Source organism: Idiotropiscis lumnitzeri, unplaced genomic scaffold, assembly GCF_059441095.1.
Source record: "Idiotropiscis lumnitzeri isolate Australia: NSW breed Sydney's pygmy pipehorse unplaced genomic scaffold, RoL_Ilum_1.0 HiC_scaffold_79, whole genome shotgun sequence".
In the NCBI taxonomy this organism is placed as follows: Eukaryota; Metazoa; Chordata; class Actinopteri; order Syngnathiformes; family Syngnathidae; genus Idiotropiscis; species Idiotropiscis lumnitzeri.
The window spans coordinates 82,009-102,230 of record NW_028283617.1 but is presented as its reverse complement, the minus strand read 5'-3'; positions in this window follow the sequence as shown (position 1 = coordinate 102,230).

Below are 20,222 nucleotides of genomic sequence, written 5' to 3'. Positions count from 1 at the left end.
CCGAATGGAAGCTCCGGAGGAGGAGGGCATGCTCGCGTCACAGTAAGCCGAAGAGGAGCACCTTCCCCGGGCACGGGCGGTGCCAAGCGGCCCCTAAGTTTAACCGAATGGAAGCTCCGGGGGAGGAGGGCGGGCGTGTGTCACAGTTAAGCCAAATTGGAGCACCTCTTCTGCCCGGGCACGAGCGGAGCGCGAGGCTGTCAGTTATGAATGAATAAATGAATAAATAAATAAAGAATGCCACCTTTCATTTCACAGGGCACACCGGACGGCGTACCAGCAGGTAAAAGTCGGAGTAATTAAATAAATACTAAAAGAATGGCTGGGGAATAAAAAAATAATACGTTTTAATAATAATTTGGTTTTTTTGTTATAACATGAATTTCACTCTCTCTCTCCCCGTATATATATATATATATATATATATATATATATATATTATATATATTGTTTATTTTTTTTAAGCATTTTTGAAGGTGCGCCGCTACTTCGCGGATTTTCAGTTTTCGCGGGTGGTCTCGGTCCCCGTTAACCGCGATAACCGAGGGTTCACTGTACTCCATAAAATTTACAAAAAGCGAGGTGAAACACTCAACCAGAGCTGCTTTTTTTAACATTTCTCGAGGGCCATGGCGAGCCATTTCAAAAAAGCTGCACAACTAACGTATAAAATATTGATAAATTTGCTCGGCCTGATGTGTGTGTAAAGTTTTACGAGTTGTCGTTCATATTTAGAACCTCATAATCAGCTTTGTTTTATTGCCGAACAGTGCAATGCCACTCCCACAACTTTTCATGAAAAAGGACGAATTTCGTATTGTGACATCCTCATGGCCGAAACAGTCATCCGAGCATATATGAGGGCGACCTTGTTGAGTTGCACGGAGAAAAACATCCAAGAAAATAACTTGTATTAGCTTTTACCAGTTGGTGGCGCTACTACTACGATGGAAAATAAGTTGGTAGATGTCTTCAGGACTGAAGTATCCTCAAATGTGTACAACTTCGAGAAGATAGGATCATCTGAGTCATGTTGCCGGAGCTTTTGTTGCCACAGAGTACAATCGGACTTTTCAGCACCTTAATAGCCACGCCTTTTGCCAAAACGTCACAAAATTCGGCAGAGAGTAAGATCATTGTCTTGAGTCTTTTCTGACTCATTTTCAGTCGGATTCGTCAAAAGGGCACCGTGCAGTACGTGAAAATTAAAATAAAAACTAATTTTTGATTCCACTTGGCGGCACTGTGTGTATAACAAAATAATAACATTAAGATGTCTTCAGGTCGGGACGTTTTATTTACAGGTGAAGGTTTGGATTTTTAGGAGCATGTGCAGGGGAGTTATTAAGCATTCATTTATTTGTATTAGGTTCATTTTGTCTTCTTATTATTGATATTTGACTGATTCATTAAAAGCAGACAATTATGTTTTAGGTTAATTTTTTACCTGACATGTTTCGGCGAGTCTTTCGCCTTCTTCAGAGTGTCGCATGATGGTGTCTTGAGACCCGTCTTTATCAGCTGATGTTCCATGAGGGTGTGACTTACCTGTCAAAAAAATGAAAAAATCAGAGCAGTAAAAGAACAAGCACAACATGAACATTACAAATCAGCAATCACTGACCACTGCAAAAGGGAAAACCACATCATGGACCGGGAGAAGGGCAGGGTCATCCGCACAGAAGAGAACAAACAACAGCGCTGGATCAGAGAGGCCATTGAGATCTGCAAGCGAGGCATAAAAACCATGAACAGAGACAAGGGAGCCTTCATCCTCTCTACCACCTGGACCAGCATCTTGGCGGAGTGAACGGACAGCGGGGGGCGTGACTTGCCTTCATTCTTGTGACAGGTAAGTCACGCCCTCATGGAACATCAGCTGATAAAGACGGGTCACAAGACAGCATCATGTGACACTCTGAAGAAGGCGAAAGACTTTTGTATTGTGACATGCTCAAGGCCTAAACACTCATCCGAGCAAATATAAGGTAGATTTTGTTCACCTGCCCGGAGAAAAACATCAACGAAAATAATTTGTATTTGTTTTAACCAGTTGGTGGCGCTACCACTGCGATCAAAAATAAGTTGGCAGCCGTTTTCAGGGCCTGAATATCCTCAAATGTGAAAGATTTCCAGAAGATGGATCATCTGAATCATTTTGCAGGAACTTTTGTTGCCACGGAGAATAATCAGACTCTGCGGCACCGTAATAGCCACGCCCTTTGAAGGAAAGTCATAAAAATAGGGATAGAGTAAGATCAATGTCTTGAGTCTTTTCTAGCCAATTTTCAATCGGATTCGTTAAAAGGGCACCATGCAGTACGTCAAAATGTAAAAAATGATATTGATTGGCGCAAGGTGTATAACTGAATATAAACATATAGATGTCTTCAGGTACAGACTCTTTATGTACATGTGAAGTTTTGGATTTTTAGCAGCATGTGCAGGAGAGTTATTAAGCATTTTGTCCATTGCGGCGAAGGAAATCTTAAGTGAAAACTTTGAAGCCCCGCCCCCGTCATATAGTATTTCGGAAACAAAAAATTTTAGCCCCAGTGTTTGTCCCAGGTCTTCAGATGCTACAGACAGAATTTTAAGGCAATCAGATGAAGCCTTTAGGATCAGGGTGCAAAAGAATGACCCCTGTAAACATGCAAAAAAGGGCAAAAGTCGGACTTTCAAAAATTCATAACTCACTTCCTGTTCATATTAGACGTTAAAATATCAAATTTTTCGCCATGCCCGATGAGACTGCCAAGTTTGGTGAGTTTTTGTGCATGTTTCGGGGGTCAAAAATGCGATCGAACAATCGGAAAAATAATAATAATAATAATTTCTACAAAAACAATAGGGACTTCGCAGCGGTCGCTGCTCAGGCCCTAATAATAATAATAATAATAATAATAAAAGTAATAATATTTTCTCCAAAAACAATAGGGACCTCGCCGCGGTCGCGGCTCGGGCCCCAATAATAATTTCTACACAAAGTCCATTGTGGTGACCCGCCACCTTTTAAGTAAATTCAAAATGGCCGACTTCCTGTAAAACCTAGCTCATTGCTCCAAGAGACTTTTTTGTAGGTCTTGGTCTTATACATACAGTGAACCCTCGCTACTTCGCGGTTCACCTTTCGCGGGTTCAGTGCTTCGCGGGTCTAAAAAATATTCGGGGGCATTGTAGTTTCGCCGAGCGGCACGACGGGGCGCTGGAGCGGTTAGACGGCCGGCGTGCGCCGAAGAAGAGCGTGGGCGAAGAGGAGAGTGGACGAAGAAGAGCACGTTCTCCCGGACACGATCGGTGGCGACGTTTCGCGCGGTTCGGACTGTACCAGAGCTCCGGCCAGCGTGCGTGGCAGTTAAGCCGTAGAGGAGCACCTTCCCCGGGCACGGGCGGTGCCAAGCGGCCCCTAAGTTTAACCGAATGGAAGCTCCGGAGGAGGAGGGCATGCTCGCGTCACAATAAGCCGAAGAGGAGCACCTTCCCCGGGCACGGGCGGTTCCAAGCGGCCCCTAAGTTTAACCGAATGGAAGCTCCGGGGGCGGAGGGCGGGCGTGTGTCACAGTTAAGCCAAATTGGAGCACCTCTTCTGCCCGGGCACGAGCGGAGCGCGAGGCTGTCAGTTATGAATGAATAAATGAATAAATAAATAAAGAATGCCACCTTTCATTTCACAGGGCACACCGGACGGCGTACCAGCAGGTAAAAGTCGGAGTAATTAAATAAATACTAAAAGAATGGCTGGGGAATAAAAAAATAATACGTTTTAATAATAATTTGGTTTTTTTGTTATAACATGAATTTCACTCTCTCTCTCCCCGTATATATATATATATATATATATATATATATATATAAATATATATATATTTATTATATATATTGTTTATTTTTTTTAAGCATTTTTGAAGGTGCGCCGCTACTTCGCGGATTTTCAGTTTTCGCGGGTGGTCTCGGTCCCCGTTAACCGCGATAACCGAGGGTTCACTGTACTCCATAAAATTTACAAAAAGCGAGGTGAAACACTCAACCAGAGCTGCTTTTTTTAACATTTCTCGAGGGCCATGGCGAGCCATTTCAAAAAAGCTGCACAACTAACGTATAAAATATTGATAAATTTGCTCGGCCTGATGTGTGTGTAAAGTTTTACGAGTTGTCGTTCATATTTAGAACCTCATAATCAGCTTTGTTTTATTGCCGAACAGTGCAATGCCACTCCCACAACTTTTCACGAAAAAGGACGAATTTCGTATTGTGACATCCTCATGGCCGAAACAGTCATCCGAGCAAATATAAGGTAGATTTTGTTCACCTGCCCGGAGAAAAACATCAACGAAAATAATTTGTATTTGTTTTAACCAGTTGGTGGCGCTACCACTGCGATCAAAAATAAGTTGGCAGCCGTCTTCAGGGCCTGAATATCCTCAAATGTGAAAAATTTCGAGAAGATGGATCATCTGAATCATTTTGCAGGAACTTTTGTTGCCACGGAGAATAATCAGACTCTGCGGCACCGTAATAGCCACGCCCTTCGAAGGAAAGTCACAAAAATAGGGATAGAGTAAGATCAATGTCTTGAGTCTTTTCTAGCCAATTTTCAATCAGATTCGTTAAAAGGGCACCGTGCAGTACGTCAAAATGTAAAAAATGATATTGATTGGCGCAAGGTGTATAACTGAATATAAACATATAGATGTCTTCAGGTACAGACTTTTTATGTACATGTGAAGTTTTGGATTTTTAGCAGCATGTGCAGGAGAGTTATTAAGCATTTTGTCCAATGCGGCGAAGGAAATCTTAAGTGAAAACTTTGAAGCCCCGCCCCCGTCATATAGTATTTCGGAAACAAAAAATTTTAGCCCCAGTGTTTGTCCCAGGTCTTCAGATGCTACAGACAGAATTTTAAGGCAATCAGATGAAGCCTTTAGGATCAGGGTGCAAAAGAATGACCCCTGTAAACATGCAAAAAAGGGCAAAAGTCGGACTTTCAAAAATTCATAACTCACTTCCTGTTCATATTTAGACGTTAAAATATCAAATTTTTCGCCATGCCCGATGAGACTGCCAAGTTTGGTGAGTTTTTGTGCATGTTTCGGGGGTCAAAAATGCGATCGAACAATCGGAAAAATAATAATAATAATAATTTCTACAAAAACAATAGGGACTTCGCAGCGGTCGCTGCTCAGGCCCTAATAATAATAATAATAATATTAATAATAATAAAAGTAATAATATTTTCTACAAAAACAATAGGGACCTCGCAGCCGTCGCAGCTCGGGCCCTAATAACAATTTCTAGAAAAACAATAGGGACCTCGCAGCGGTCACTGCTCGGGCCCTAATAATAATAATAATAAAAATAATAATAATTTCCACAAAAACAATGGGGACCTCGTAGCGGTCGCTGCTCAGGCCCTAATAATAATTTCTACAAAAACAATAGGGACCTCGCCGCCGTCGCTGCTCGGGCCCCAATAATAATTTCTACACAAAGTCCATTGTGGTGACTCGCCCCCTTTTAAGTAAATTCAAAATGGCCGACTTCCTGTAAAACCTAGCTCATTGCTCCAAGAGACTTTTTTGTAGGTCTTGGTCTTATACATACAGTGAACCCTCGCTACTTCGCGGTTCACCTTTCGCGGGTTCAGTGCTTCGCGGGTCTAAAAAATATTCGGGGGCATTGTAGTTTTGCCGAGCGGCACGACGGGGCGCTGGAGCGGTTAGACGGCCGGCGTGCGCCGAAGAAGAGCGTGGGCGAAGAGGAGAGTGGACGAAGAAGAGCACGTTCTCCCGGACACGATCGGTGGCGACGTTTCGCGCGGTTCGGACCGTACCAGAGCTCCGGCCGGCGTGCGTGGCAGTTAAGCCGTAGAGGAGCACCTTCCCCGGGCACGGGCGGTGCCAAGCGGCCCCTAAGTTTAACCGAATGGAAGCTCCGGAGGAGGAGGGCATGCTCGCGTCACAGTAAGCCGAAGAGGAGCACCTTCCCCGGGCACGGGCGGTTCCAAGCGGCCCCTAAGTTTAACCGAATGGAAGCTCCGGAGGAGGAGGGCATGCTCGCGTCACAGTAAGCCGAAGAGGAGCACCTTCCCCGGGCACGGGCGGTTCCAAGCGGCCCCTAAGTTTAACTGAATGGAAGCTCCGGAGGAGGAGGGCATGCTCGCGTCACAGTAAGCCGAAGAGGAGCACCTTCCCCGGGCACGGGCGGTGCCAAGCGGCCCCTAAGTTTAACCGAATGGAAGTTCCGGGGGAGGAGGGCGGGCGTGTGTCACAGTTAAGCCGAATTGGAGCACCTCTTCCGCCCGGGCACGAGCGGAGCGCGAGGCTGTCAGTTATGAATGAATAAATGAATAAATAAATAAAGAATGCCACCTTTCATTTCACAGGGCACACCGGACGGCGTACCAGCAGGTAAAAGTCGGAGTAATTAAATAAATACAAAAAGAATGGCTGGGGAATAAAAAAATAATACGTTTTAATAATAATTTGGTTTTTTTGTTCTAAAATGAATTTCACTCTCTCTCTCCCCGTATATATATATATATATATATATATATATATATTTATTATATATATTGTATATTTTTTTTAAGCATTTTTGAAGGTGCGCCGCTACTTCGCGGATTTTCAGTTTTCGCGGGTGGTCTCGGTCCCCATTAACCGCGATAACCGAGGGTTCACTGTACTCCATAAAATTTACAAAAAGCGAGGTGAAACACTCAACCAGAGCTGCTTTTTTTTAACATTTCTCGAGGGCCATGGCGAGCCATTTCAAAAAAGCTGCACAACTAACTTATAAAATATTGATAAATTTGCTCGGCCTGATGTGTGTGTAAAGTTTTACGAGTTGTCGTTCATATTTAGAACCTCATAATCAGCTTTGTTTTATTGCCGAACAGTGCAATGCCACTCCCACAACTTTTCACGAAAAATCATGAATTTCGTATTGTGACATCCTCATGGCCGAAACAGTCATCCGAGCATATATGAGGGCGACCATGTTGAGTTGCACGGAGAAAAACATCCAAGAAAATAACTTGTATTAGCTTTTACCAGTTGGTGGCGCTACTACTACGATGTAAAATAAGTTGGTAGATGTCTTCAGGGCTGAAGTATCCTCAAATGTGTACAACTTCGAGAAGATAGGATCATCTGAGTCATGTTGCCGGAGCTTTTGTTGCCACAAAGTACAATCGGACTTTTCAGCACCTTAATAGCCACGCCTTTTGCCAAAACGTCACAAAATTCGGCAGAGAGTAAGATCATTGTCTTGAGTCTTTTCTGACTAATTTTCAGTCGGATTCGTCAAAAGGGCACCGTGCAGTACGTGAAAATTAAAATAAAAACAAATTTTTGATTCCACTTGGCGGCACTGTGTGTATAACAAAATAATAACATTAAGATGTCTTCAGGTCGGGACGTTTTATTTACAGGTGAAGGTTTGGATTTTTAGGAGCATGTGCAGGGGAGTTATTAAGCATTCATTTATTTGTATTAGGTTCATTTTGTCTTCTTATTATTGATATTTGACTGATTCATTAAAAGCAGACATTTATGTTTTAGGTTAATTTTTTACCTGACATGTTTCGGCGAGTCTTTCGCCTTCTTCAGAGTGTCGCATGATGGTGTCTTGAGACCAGTCTTTATCAGCTGATGTTCCATGAGGGTGTGACTTACCTGTCAAAAAAATTAAAAAATCAGAGCAGTAAAAGAACAAGCACAACATGAACATTACAAATCAGCAATCACTGACCACTGCAAAAGGGAAAACCACATCATGGACCGGGAGAAGGGCAGGGTCATCCGCACAGAAGAGAACAAACAACAGCGCTGGATCAGAGAGGCCATTGAGATCTGCAAGCGAGGCATAAAAACCATGAACAGAGACAAGGGAACCTTCATCCTCTCTACCACCTGGAGCAGCATTTTGGCGGAGTGAACGGACAGCGGGGGGCGTGACTTGCCTTCGTTCTTGTGACAGGTAAGTCACGCCCTCATGGAACATCAGCTGATAAAGACGGGCCACAAGACACCATCATGTGACACTCTGAAGAAGGCGAAAGACTTTCGTATTGTGACATCCTCAAGGCCTAAACACTCATCCGAGCAAATGTAAGGTAGATTTTGTTAACCTGCCCGGAGAAAAAAATCAACGAAAATAATTTGTATTTGTTTTAACCAGTTGGTGGTGCTACCACTGCGATCAAAAATAAGTTGGCAGCCGTCTTCAGGGCCTGAATATCCTCAAATGTGAAAAATTTCGAGAAGATGGATCATCTGAATCATTTTGCAGGAACTTTTGTTGCCACGGAGAATAATCAGACTCTGCGGCACCGTAATACCCACGCCCTTCGAAGGAAAGTCACAAAAATAGGGATAGAGTAAGATCAATGTCTTGAGTCTTTTCTAGCCAATTTTCAATCAGATTCGTTAAAAGGGCACCGTGCAGTACGTCAAAATGTAAAAAATGATATTGATTGGCGCAAGGTGTATAACTGAATATAAACATATAGATGTCTTCAGGTCCAGACTCTTTATGTACATGTGAAGTTTTGGATTTTTAGCAGCATGTGCAGGAGAGTTATTAAGCATTTTGTCCATAGCGGCGAAGGAAATCTTAAGTGAAAACTTTGATGCCCCGCCCCCGTCATATAGTATTTCGGAAACAAAAAATTTTAGCCCCAGTGTTTGTGCCAGGTCTTCAGATGCTACAGACAGAATTTTAAGGCAATCAGATGAAGCCTTTAGGATCAGGGTGCAAAAGAATGACCCCTGTAAACATGCAAAAAAGGGCAAAAGTCGGACTTTCAAAAATTCATAACTCACTTCCTGTTCATATTAGACGTTAAAATATCAAATTTTTCGCCATGCCCGATGAGACTGCCAAGTTTGGTGAGTTTTTGTGCATGTTTCGGGGGTCAAAAATGCGATCGAACAATCGGAAAAATAATAATAATAATAATTTCTACAAAAACAATAGGGACTTCGCAGCGGTCGCTGCTCAGGCCCTAATAATAATAATAATAATAATAATAAAAGTAATAATATTTTCTACAAAAACAATAGGGACCTCGCAGCCGTCGCAGCTCGGGCCCTAATAACAATTTCTAGAAAAACAATAGGGACCTCGCCGCCGTCGCTGCTCGGGCCCCAATAATAATTTCTACACAAAGTCCATTGTGGTGACCCGCCCCCTTTTAAGTAAATTCAAAATGGCCGACTTCCTGTAAAACCTAGCTCATTGCTCCAAGAGACTTTTTTGTAGGTCTTGGTCTTATACATACAGTGAACCCTCGCTACTTCGCGGTTCACCTTTCGCGGGTTCAGTGCTTCGCGGGTCTAAAAAATATTCGGGGGCATTGTAGTTTCGCCGAGCGGCACGACGGGGCGCTGGAGCGGTTAGACGGCCGGCGTGCGCCGAAGAAGAGCGTGGGCGAAGAGGAGAGTGGACGAAGAAGAGCACGTTCCCCCGTACACGATCGGTGGCGACGTTTCGCGCGGTTCGGACCGTACCAGAGCTCCGGCCAGCGTGCGTGGCAGTTAAGCCGTAGAGGAGCACCTTCCCCGGGCACGGGCGGTGCCAAGCGGCCCCTAAGTTTAACCGAATGGAAGCTCCGGAGGAGGAGGGCATGCTCGCGTCACAGTAAGCCAAAGAGGAGCACCTTCCCCGGGCACGGGCGGTTCCAAGCGGCCCCTAAGTTTAACCGAATGGAAGCTCCGGAGGAGGAGGGCATGCTCGCGTCACAGTAAGCCGAAGAGGAGCACCTTCCCCGGGCACGGGCGGTGCCAAGCGGCCCCTAAGTTTAACCGAATGGAATCTCCGGGGGAGGAGGACGGGCGTGTGTCACAGTTAAGCCAAATTGGAGCACCTCTTCTGCCCGGACACGAGCGGAGCGCGAGGCTGTCAGTTATGAATGAATAAATAAATAAAGAATGCCACCTTTCATTTCACAGGGCACACCGGACGGCGTACCAGCAGGTAAAAGTCGGAGTAATTAAATAAATACAAAAAGAATGGCTGGGGAATAAAAAAATAATACGTTTTAATAATAATTTGGTTTTTTTGTTATAACATGAATTTCACTCTCTCTCTCCCCGTATATATATATATATATATATATTTATTATATATATTGTATATTTTTTTTAAGCATTTTTGAAGGTGCGCCGCTACTTCGCGGATTTTCAGTTTTCGCGGGTGGTCTCGGTCCCCATTAACCGCGATAACCGAGGGTTCACTGTACTCCATAAAATTTACAAAAAGCGAGGTGAAACACTCAACCAGAGCTGCTTTTTTTAACATTTCTCGAGGGCCATGGCGAGCCATTTCAAAAAAGCTGCACAACTAACGTATAAAATATTGATAAATTTGCTCGGCCTGATGTGTGTGTAAAGTTTTACGAGTTGTCGTTCATATTTAGAACCTAATAATCAGCTTTGTTTTATTGCCGAACAGTGCAATGCCACTCCCACAACTTTTCACGAAAAAGGACGAATTTCGTATTGTGACATCCTCATGGCCGAAACAGTCATCCGAGCATATATGAGGGCGACCTTGTTGAGTTGCATGGAGAAAAACATCCAAGAAAATAACTTGTATTAGCTTTTACCAGTTGGTGGCGCTACTACTACGATGTAAAATAAGTTGGTAGATGTCTTCAGGGCTGAAGTATCCTCAAATGTGTACAATTCGAGAAGATAGGATCATCTGAGTCATGTTGCCGGAGCTTTTGTTGCCACAGAGTACAATCGGACTTTTCAGCACCTTAATAGCCACGCCTTTTGCCAAAACGTCACAAAATTCGGCAGAGAGTAAGATCATTGTCTTGAGTCTTTTCTGACTAATTTTCAGTCGGATTCGTCAAAAGGGCACCGTGCAGTACGTGAAAATTAAAATAAAAACAAATTTTTGATTCCACTTGGCGGCACTGTGTGTATAACAAAATAATAACATTACGATGTCTTCAGGTCGGGACGTTTTATTTACAGGTGAAGGTTTGGATTTTTAGGAGCATGTGCAGGGGAGTTATTAAGCATTCATTTATTTGTATTAGGTTCATTTTGTCTTCTTATTATTGATATTTGACTGATTCATTAAAAGCAGACAATTATGTTTTAGGTTAATTTTTTACCTGACATGTTTCGGCGAGTCTTTCGCCTTCTTCAGAGTGTCGCATGATGGTGTCTTGAGCTGATGTTCCATGAGGGTGTGACTTACCTGTCAAAAAAATGAAAAAAATCAGAGCAGTAAAAGAACAAGCACAACATGAACATTACAAATCAGCAATCACTGACCACTGCAAAAGGGAAAACCACATCATGGACCGGGAGAAGGGCAGGGTCATCCGCACAGAAGAGAACAAACAACAGCGCTGGATCAGAGAGGCCATTGAGATCTGCAAGCGAGGCATAAAAACCATGAACAGAGACAAGGGAGCCTTCATCCTCTCTACCACCTGGACCAGCATCTTGGCGGAGTGAACGGACAGCGGGGGGCGTGACTTGCCTTCATTCTTGTGACAGGTAAGTCACGCCCTCATGGAACATCAGCTGATAAAGACGGGTCACAAGACACCATCATGTGACACTCTGAAGAAGGCGAAAGACTTTCATATTGTGACATGCTCAAGGCCTAAACACTCATCCGAGCAAATATAAGGTAGATTTTGTTAACATGCCCGGAGAAAAACATCAACGAAAATAATTTGTATTTGTTTTAACCAGTTGGTGGCGCTACCACTGCGATCAAAAATAAGTTGGCAGCCGTCTTCAGGGCCTGAATATCCTCAAATGTGAAAAACTTCGAGAAGATGGATCATCTGAATCATTTTGCAGGAACTTTTGTTGCCACGGAGAATAATCAGACTCTGCGGCACCGTAATAGCCACGCCCTTCGAAGGAAAGTCACAAAAATAGGGATAGAGTAAGATCAATGTCTTGAGTCTTTTCTAGCCAATTTTCAATCAGATCCGTTAAAAGGGCACCGTGCAGTACGTCAAAATGTAAAAAATGATATTGATTGGCGCAAGGTGTATAACTGAATATAAACATATAGATGTCTTCAGGTACAGACTCTTTATGTACATGTGAAGTTTTGGATTTTTAGCAGCATGTGCAGGAGAGTTATTAAGCATTTTGTCCATTGCGGCGAAGGAAATCTTAAGTGAAAACTTTGATGCCCCGCCCCCGTCATATAGTATTTCGGAAACAAAAAATTTTAGCCCCAGTGTTTGTGCCAGGTCTTCAGATGCTACAGACAGAATTTTAAGGCAATCAGATGAAGCCTTTAGGATCAGGGTGCAAAAGAATGACCCCTGTAAACATGCAAAAAAGGGCAAAAGTCGGACTTTCAAAAATTCATAACTCACTTCCTGTTCATATTAGACGTTAAAATATCAAATTTTTCGCCATGCCCGATGAGACTGCCAAGTTTGGTGAGTTTTTGTGCATGTTTCGGGGGTCAAAAATGCGATCGAACAATCGGAAAAATAATAATAATAATAATTTCTACAAAAACAATAGGGACTTCGCAGCGGTCGCTGCTCAGGCCCTAATAATAATAATAATAATAATAATAAAAGTAATAATATTTTCTACAAAAACAATTGGGACCTCGCCGTGGTCGCTGCTCGGGCCCCAATAATAATTTCTACACAAAGTCCATTGTGGTGACCCGCCCCCTTTTAAGTAAATTCAAAATGGCCGACTTCCTGTAAAACCTAGCTCATTGCTCCAAGAGACTTTTTTGTAGGTCTTGGTCTTATACATACAGTGAACCCTCGCTACTTCGCGGTTCACCTTTCGCGGGTTCAGTGCTTCGCGGGTCTAAAAAATATTCGGGGGCATTGTAGTTTCGCCGAGCGGCACGACGGGGCGCTGGAGCGGTTAGACGGCCGGCGTGCGCCGAAGAAGAGCGTGGGCGAAGAGGAGAGTGGACGAAGAAGAGCACGTTCCCCCGGACACGATCGGTGGCGACGTTTCGCGCGGTTCGGACCGTACCAGAGCTCCGGCCAGCGTGCGTGGCAGTTAAGCCGTAGAGGAGCACCTTCCCCGGGCACGGGCGGTGCAAAGCGGCCCCTAAGTTTAACCGAATGGAAGCTCCGGAGGAGGAGGGCATGCTCGCGTCACAGTAAGCCGAAGAGGAGCACCTTCCCCGGGCACGGGCGGTTCCAAGCGGCCCCTAAGTTTAACCGAATGGAAGCTCCGGAGGAGGAGGGCATGCTCGCGTCACAGTAAGCCGAAGAGGAGCACCTTCCCCGGGCACGGGCGGTGCCAAGCGGCCCCTAAGTTTAACCGAATGGAAGCTCCGGGGGAGGAGGACGGGCGTGTGTCACAGTTAAGCCAAATTGGAGCACCTCTTCTGCCCGGGCACGAGCGGAGCGCGAGGCTGTCAGTTATGAATGAATAAATGAATAAATAAATAAAGAATGCCACCTTTCATTTCACAGGGCACACCGGACGGCGTACCAGCAGGTAAAAGTCGGAGTAATTAAATAAATACAAAAAGAATGGCTGGGGAATAAAAAAAGTAATACGTTTTAATAATAATTTGGTTTTTTTGTTATAAAATGAATTTCACTCTCTCTCTCCCCGTATATATATATATATATATATATATATATATATATATATATTTATTATATATATTGTATATTTTTTTTAAGCATTTTTGAAGGTGCGCCGCTACTTCGCGGATTTTCAGTTTTCGCGGGTGGTCTCGGTCCCCATTAACCGCGATAACCGAGGGTTCACTGTACTCCATAAAATTTACAAAAAGCGAGGTGAAACACTCAATCAGGGCTGCTTTTTTTAACATTTCTCGAGGGCCATGGCGAGCCATTTAAAAAAAGCTGCACAACTAACGTATAAAATATTGATAAATTTGCTCGGCCTGATGTGTGTGTAAAGTTTCACGAGTTGTCGTTCATATTTAGAACCTCATAATCAGCGTTGTTTTATTGCCGAACAGTGCAATGCCACTCCCACAACTTTTCACGAAAAAGGACAAATTTCGTATTGTGACATCCTCATGGCCGAAACAGTCATCCGAGCATATATGAGGGCGACCTTGTTGAGTTGCACGGAGAAAAACATCCAAGAAAATAACTTGTATTAGCTTTTACCAGTTGGTGGCGCTACTACTACGATGAAAAATAAGTCGGTAGATGTCTTCAGGGCTGAATTATCCTCAAATGTGTACAACTTCGAGAAGATAGGATCATCTGAGTCATGTCAGCTTTTGTTGCCACAGAGTACAATCGGACTTTTCAGCACCTTAATAGCCACGCCTTTTGCCAAAACGTCACAAAATTCGGCAGAGAGTAAGATCATTGTCTTGAGTCTTTTCTGACTAATTTTCAGTCGGATTCGTCAAAAGGGCACCGTGCAGTATGTGAAAATTTAAATAAAAACAAATTTTTGATTCCACTTGGCGGCACTGTGTGTATAACAAAATAATAACATTAAGATGTCTTCAGGTCGGGACGTTTTATTTACAGGTGAAGGTTTGGATTTTTAGGAGCATGTGCAGGGGAGTTATTAAGCATTCATTTATTTGTATTAGGTTCATTTTGTCTTCTTATTATTGATATTTGACTGATTCATTAAAAGCAGACAATTATGTTTGAGGTTAATTTTTTACCTGACATGTTTCGGCGAGTCTTTTGCCTTCTTCAGAGTGTCGCATGATGGTGTCTTGAGACCCGTCTTTATCAGCTGATGTTCCATGAGGGTGTGACTTACCTGTCAAAAAAATGAAAAAATCAGAGCAGTAAAAGAACAAGCACAACATGAACATTACAAATCAGCAATCACTGACCACTGCAAAAGGGAAAACCACATCATGGACTGGGAGAAGGGCAGGGTCATCCGCACAGAAGAGAACAAACAACAGCGCTGGATCAGAGAGGCCATTGAGATCTGCAAGCGAGGCATAAAAACCATGAACAGAGACAAGGGAGCCTTCATCCTCTCTACCACCTGGACCAGCATCTTGGCGGAGTGAACGGACAGCGGGGGGCGTGACTTGCCTTCATTCTCGTGACAGGTAAGTCACGCCCTCATGGAACATCAGCTGATAAAGACGGGTCACAAGACACCATCATGTGACACTCTGAAGAAGGCGAAAGACTTTCGTATTGTGACATCCTCAAGGTCTAAACACTCATCCGAGCAAATATAAGGTAGATTTTGTTAACCTGCCCGGAGAAAAACATCAACGAAAATAATTTGTATTTGTTTTAACCAGTTGGTGGCGCTACCACTGCGATCAAAATTAAGTTGGCAGCCGTCTTCAGGGCCTGAATATCCTCAAATGTGAAAGATTTCCAGAAGATGGATCATCTGAATCATTTTGCAGGAACTTTTGTTGCCACGGAGAATAATCAGACTCTGCGGCACCGTAATAGCCACGCCCTTTGAAGGAAAGTCATAAAAATAGGGATAGAGTAAGATCAATGTCTTGAGTCTTTTCTAGCCAATTTTCAGTCGGATTCGTTAAAAGGGCACCGTGCAGTACGTCAAAATGTAAAGATTTATATTGATTGGCGCAAGGTGTATAACTGAATATAAACATATAGATGTCTTCAGGTACCGACTCTTTATGTACATGTGAAGTTTTGGATTTTTAGCAGCACGTGCAGGAGAGTTATTAAGCATTTTGTCCATTGCGGCGAAGGAAATCTTAAGTGAAAACTTTGAAGCCCCGCCCCCGTCATATAGTATTTCGGAAACAAAAAATTTTAGCCCCAGTGTTTGTCCCAGGTCTTAAGATGCTCCAGACAGAACTTTAAGGCAATCAGATGAAGCCTTTAGGATCAGGGTGCAAAAGAATGACCCCTGTAAACATGCAAAAAAGGGCAAAAGTCGGACTTTCAAAAATTCATAACTCACTTCCTGTTCATATTAGACGTTAAAAAATATAAAATTTTTCGCCATGCCCGATGAGACTGCCAAGTTTGGTGAGTTTTTGTGCATGTTTCGGGGGTCAAAAATGCGATCGAACAATCGGAAAAATAATAATAATAATAATTCCTACAAAAACAATAGGGACTTCGCAGCGGTCGCTGCTCAGGCCCTAATAATAATAATAATAATAATAATAATAAAAGTAATAATATTTTCTACAAAAACAATAGGGACCTCGCGGCGGTCGCTGCTCGGGCCCCAATAATAATTTCTACACAAAGTCCATTGTGGTGACCCGCCCCCTTTTAAGTAAATTCAAAATGGCCGACTTCCTGTAAAACCTAGCTCATTGCTCCAAGAGACTTTTTTGTAGGTCTTGGTCTTATACATACAGTGAACCCTCGCTACTTCGCGGTTCACCTTTCGCGGGTTCAGTGCTTCGCGGGTCTAAAAAATATTCGGGGGCATTGTAGTTTCGCCGAGCGGCACGACGGGGCGCTGGAGCGGTTAGACGGCCGGCGTGCGCCGAAGAAGAGCGTGGGCGAAGAGGAGAGTGGACGAAGAAGAGCACGTTCCCCCGGACACGATCGGTGGCGACGTTTCGCGCGGTTCGGACCGTACCAGAGCTCCGGCCGGCGTGCGTGGCAGTTAAGCCATAGAGGAGCACCTTCCCCGGGCACGGGCGGTGCCAAGCGGCCCCTAAGTTTAACCGAATGGAAGCTCCGGAGGAGGAGGGCATGTTCGCGTCACAGTAAGCCGAAGAGGAGCACCTTCCCCGGGCACGGGCGGTTCCAAGCGGCCCCTGAGTTTAACCGAATGGAAGCTCCGGAGGAGGAGGGCATGCTCGCGTCACAGTAAGCCGAAGAGGAGCACCTTCCCCGGGCACGGGCGGTTCCAAGCGGCCCCTAAGTTTAACCGAATGGAAGCTCCGGAGGAGGAGGGCATGCTCGCGTCACAGTAAGCCGAAGAGTAGCACCTTCCCCGGGCACGGCGGTGCCAAGCGGCCCCTAAGTTTAACCGAATGGAAGCTCCGGGGGAGGAGGGCGGGCGTGTGTCACAGTTAAGCCGAATTGGAGCACCTCTTCTGCCCGGGCACGAGCGGAGCGCGAGGCTGTCAGTTATGAATGAATAAATGAATAAATAAATAAAGAATGCCACCTTTCATTTCACAGGGCACACCGGACGGCGTACCAGCAGGTAAAAGTCGGAGTAATTAAATAAATACAAAAAGAATGGCTGGGGAATAAAAAAATAATACGTTTTAATAATAATTTGGTTTTTTTGTTATAAAATGAATTTCACTCTCTCTCTCCCCGTATATATATATATATATATATATTTATTATATACATTGTATATTTTTTTTAAGCATTTTTGAAGGTGCGCCGCTACTTCGCGGATTTTCAGTTTTCGCGGGTGGTCTCGGTCCCCATTAACCGCGATAACCGAGGGTTCACTGTACTCCATAAAATTTACAAAAAGCGAGGTGAAACACTCAATCAGGGCTGCTTTTTTTAACATTTCTCGAGGGCCATGGCGAGCCATTTCAAAAAAGCTGCACAACTAACGTATAAAATATTGATAAATTTGCTCGGCCTGATGTGTGTGTTAAGTTTCACGAGTTGTCGTTCATATTTAGAACCTCATAATCAGCGTTGTTTTATTGCCGAACAGTGCAATGCCACTCCCAAAACTTTTCACGAAAAAGGACAAATTTCGTATTGTGACATCCTCATGGCCGAAACAGTCATCCGAGCATATATGAGGGCAACCTTGTTGAGTTGCACGGAGAAAAACATCCAAGAAAATAACTTGTATTAGCTTTTACCAGTTGGTGGCGCTACTACTACGATGAAAAATAAGTCGGTAGATGTCTTCAGGGCTGAAGTATCCTCAAATGTGTACAACTTCGAGATGATAGGATCATCTGAGTCATGTTGCCGGAGCTTTTGTTGCCACAGAGTACAATCGGACTTTTCAGCACCGTAATAGCCACGCCTTTTGCCAAAACGTCACAAAATTCGGCAGAGAGTAAGATCATTGTCTTGAGTCTTTTCTGACTAATTTTCAGTCGGATTCGTCAAAAGGGCACCGTGCAGTACGTGAAAATTAAAATAAAAACAAATTTTTGATTCCACTTGGCGGCACTGTGTGTATAACAAAATAATAACATTAAGATGTCTTCAGGTCGGGACGTTTTATTTACAGGTGAAGGTTTGGATTTTTAGGAGCATGTGCAGGGGAGTTATTAAGCATTCATTTATTTGTATTAGGTTCATTTTGTCTTCTTATTATTGATATTTGACTGATTCATTAAAAGCAGACAATTATGTTTTAGGTTAATTTTTTCACTGACATGTTTCGGCGAGTCTTTCGCCTTCTTCAGAGTGTCGCATGATGGTGTCTTGAGCTGATGTTCCATGAGGGTGTGACTTACCTGTCAAAAAAATGAAAAAAATCAGAGCAGTAAAAGAACAAGCACAACATGAACATTACAAATCAGCAATCACTGACCACTGCAAAAGGGAAAACCACATCATGGACCGGGAGAAGGGCAGGGTCATCCGCACAGAAGAGAACAAACAACAGCGCTGGATCAGAGAGGCCATTGAGATCTGCAAGCGAGGCATAAAAACCATGAACAGAGACAAGGGAGCCTTCATCCTCTCTACCACCTGGACCAGCATCTTGGCGGAGTGAACGGACAGCGGGGGGCGTGACTTGCCTTCATTCTTGTGACAGGTAAGTCACGCCCTCATGGAACATCATCTGATAAAGACGGGTCACAAGGCACCATCATGTGACACTCTGAAGAAGGCGAAAGACTTTCGTATTGTGACATGCTCAAGGCCTAAACACTCATCCGAGCAAATATAAGGTAGATTTTGTTAACCTGCCCGGAGAAAAACATCAACGAAAATAATTTGTATTTGTTTTAACCAGTTGGTGGCGCTACCACTGCGATCAAAAATAAGTTGGCAGCCGTCTTCAGGGCCTGAATATCCTCAAATGTGAAAAATTTCGAGAAGATGGATCATCTGAATCATTTTGCAGGAACTTTTGTTGCCACGGAGAATAATCAGACTCTGCGGCACCGTAATAGCCACGCCCTTCGAAGGAAAGTCACAAAAATAGGGATAGAGTAAGATCAATGTCTTGAGTCTTTTCTAGCCAATTTTCAATCAGATTCGTTAAAAGGGCACCGTGCAGTACGTCAAAATGTAAAAAATGATATTGATTGGCGCAAGGTGTATAACTGAATATAAACATATAGATGTCTTCAGGTACAGACTCTTTATGTACATGTGAAGTTTTGGATTTTTAGCAGCATGTGCAGGAGAGTTATTAAGCATTTTGTCCATTGCGGCGAAGGAAATCTTAAGTGAAAACTTTGAAGCCCCGCCCCCGTCATATAGTATTTCGGAAACAAAAAATTTTAGCCCCAGTGTTTGTCCCAGGTCTTCAGATGCTACAGACAGAATTTTAAGGCAATCAGATGAAGCCTTTAGGATCAGGGTGCAAAAGAATGACCCCTGTAAACATGCAAAAAAGGGCAAAAGTCGGACTTTCAAAAATTCATAACTCACTTCCTGTTCATATTAGACGTTAAAATATCAAATTTTTCGCCATGCCCGATGAGACTGCCAAGTTTGGTGAGTTTTTGTGCATGTTTCGGGGGTCAAAAATGCGATCGAACAATCGGAAAAATAATAATAATAATAATTTCTACAAAAACAATAGGGACTTCGCAGCGGTCGCTGCTCAGGCCCTAATAATAATAATAATAATAATAATAAAAGTAATAATATTTTCTACAAAAACAATAGGGACCTCGCCGCGGTCGCTGCTCGGGCCCCAATAATAATTTCTACACAAAGTCCATTGTGGTGACCCGCCCCCTTTTAAGTAAATTCAAAATGGCCGACTTCCTGTAAAACCTAGCTCATTGCTCCAAGAGACTTTTTTGTAGGTCTTGGTCTTATACATACAGTGAACCCTCGCTACTTCGCGGTTCACCTTTCGCGGGTTCAGTGCTTCGCGGGTATAAAAAATATTCGGGGGCATTGTAGTTTCGCCGAGCGGCACGACGGGGCGCTGGAGCGGTTAGACGGCCGGCGTGCGCCGAAGAAGAGCGTGGGCGAAGAGGAGAGTGGACGAAGAAGAGCACGTTCCCCCGGACACGATCGGTGGCGACGTTTCGCGCGGTTCGGACCGTACCAGAGCTCCGGCCGGCGTGCGTGGAAGTTAAGCCGTAGAGGAGCACCTTCCCCGGGCACGGGCGGTGCCAAGCGGCCCCTAAGTTTAACCGAATGGAAGCTC